The sequence below is a fragment of the Malania oleifera genome, chromosome 4, assembly GCF_029873635.1.
Source record: "Malania oleifera isolate guangnan ecotype guangnan chromosome 4, ASM2987363v1, whole genome shotgun sequence".
Lineage (NCBI taxonomy): Eukaryota > Viridiplantae > Streptophyta > Magnoliopsida > Santalales > Ximeniaceae > Malania > Malania oleifera.
This window is the reverse complement of record NC_080420.1, coordinates 76,999,844-77,002,399: the sequence shown is the minus strand read 5'-3', so window position 1 is coordinate 77,002,399 and position 2,556 is coordinate 76,999,844.

Here is a 2,556-nt window from a genome sequence, read left to right as displayed (position 1 = left end):
TGTGAGAAAGAGGGGTCTTATTATGAAATTATTTTGATGCTATTTTTATCCAAGAAACTAAACTTAAGAGTGTGGATGGTGGATTGGTTCTTAGTATTTGGGAAGGTAGGTTTAAGGAGTGGGAGCTCTTCCATGGGAGTGGCTAGGGAATCCTCATCTTATGGGATACATACTCAATTGTTAAAATTGATAATCTTGTTGTCTCTTTTTTTTTTTTTTTTTGCTTTGTTGGTCTTGTTGGAAATGAAAGGAATGAGTTTTTTGGTTGTTTATGGTCCGTTTAGACTTGCTCTTAGGATTTATTTTTAGAAATTGTTTTTATGTATGGTTTTTGATATCCTAGGTGGGTTTGTAGGATATTTTAATGTGGTGAGGTTTCCTAGGGAAAAGGAGGGTGGAAGATTACCTCAAGCATGAAGAATTTTGATAGGTTTATAAAGGATTGGGTTGAGGGATTTTCCCTTGGGTAATGCTTTATTTTCTTGGTCAAATAGGGGGTGTGTGGGGGGTGGGGGAGGAGGGAAGGGAGGTAGCTAGTTGTTTAGATAGGCTCTTGTTTGCTAGTGAATGGGAGGATGACTTTCCTAATTTTTCTAGTGGGTTTTGTCTAGGCTAGTGTTCGATAAGTTCATTCATTTATTAGAGTCAAGCAAAATTAAGTAGGGCCCAACTCTATTTAGATTTGAAAATATGTGCCTTATTCATAGTTCTTTTCGATATTTGATTATGAATGTTTGGAGTGAGAATGTTGAAAAGGATTGGGCAAGGTTCTAGTTTTTGAGAAAATTGAAACACCTAAAAGAAGAGTTGACAATTTGGAATATTAAAGGTTTTTTTTTTTTTGGATTTTAGGGCAAAGAAAGATAACATTCTAGGTGAGATTAATTTGTCGGATATGAAAGAAGAAGAGGTAGAATCTTATAGAATGTGATAAGAAGAAGAACGTAAAGCTCATTAATGAATTAAATGAGGTGATTTTTAGGGAATTAAGGAGTTGGAGGCAAACGATGAAGTTTACATGGGTTAGGAAAGGTATCTGTAGATTTATTGCTTTTTTTTTGTAGTTTGGCTATTGGTAGGAGGAGAAGGAATATGAGCACAAAATTGGAATAACCGCCGGGGGGGGGGGGTGGGGTGGTGGGGGAAAGCTTATTGCTGATTCTTCTTTGATTACTAAAGAAATTGTTTATTAAGGAGAAAGTTTGTAAGCCTATGTGAGAGCTTGGAGTGAAGTCCTATTTGTAGTTATAGATGTTTGTAGAAGGATTGATAAAGAGGAGGTTTTTAAGGTAGACTTTAAAAAAACTTATGATTAAGTTGGGATTTCCTAAATAAATTCATGTTGAGAAAGGGGTTTGGTCAAAGGTGAATCTTGGTTCAAGGCTCAAGGCTTATGTAATGCATTTTTCTCTTTTATTATTAATGGAGAGCCTAAATCTTGGTTCAAGGCTTTGGAGGGGGTTAGGTACAAAGATCCTCTTTCTTTATTGTTGTTTGTTTTTATTTTTTTATTTTGCCTTTATTTTTTGCTTTTTGTTTTTTTTTTTTTTTGGTTTATTATTATTATTATTATTATTATTTATTTGTTTTGTTTTTGTTTTTGTTTTTGTTTTTGTTTTTTGATTGATATTTTGAGTAGATTGGTTTATAGGAGGACTGTAGAAAGAGGATTTGTAAGAGGGATTGGGGTGGGAAGCAAGGAGGTTGTGATTTCTTATCTTCAATGATACCATTTTCTTTTTGGAAGATCATAGGACATTTCTTTTAAATGAGCTTATTGTCTTGCAATTGTTTGAGGAGATCTTCGTTTTAAAAATAAATTTGGGCAAGAGGTTAGCTTGTATTAATTTGAATATTGCTAGATCTATGTTTTTCTCTTTAGTTGGGTGTGGTATTTTGATTGGCCTATGATTTGTCTAGGTGTTTCTTTAGGTGGTAATCCTAGAATAAAGGGTTTTGGGATCTTGTGATAGATCAGGTAACTAAGAGGTTGGATAAATAGAAGCTTTACTTTCTCTAAGTGGGTGTATTGTCCTCAATCAAGCTTGCCTTGTTAGTATTCCTCTTTATCTCTTATCTATCTTTAAGGAATTCTTGTTAGTGTAGTGTAGCTAGTAAGATCGATAAAATTATGAGAAATTTTCTTTGATTTGGGGTTGGGGGAGAAAAAAAGACAATTTGGTTAGTTAGGAGGTTGTTTAGCATTTTCTATTAGAGGAGCCTTCCCTTTGTGCACATGCACATGCACGCGCATTTTCTGCACATGCACGTGTGCGCGCGTGGCATGGGCTATAGGGCGCTAGTGGCGCATTTAGATAGAGCACAAACACTTAACACTTGCATCGTTGCGAGATCATGATCAGATGACTTAAAATTAATCTTATATTTTTTTTATAAGATCATGAGGTGTGACCAAGGACACATAAAGGACTATTGGGTCGAGTTAGAAGATTCCAGAGTACTAAATAACGGGAGATTCCCAGAATGGTTCGACCTGGTTGATTGTGTTATCAACTATACACAGAAATCTTCCAGTGTGTGTTGACTAGGGCGCGA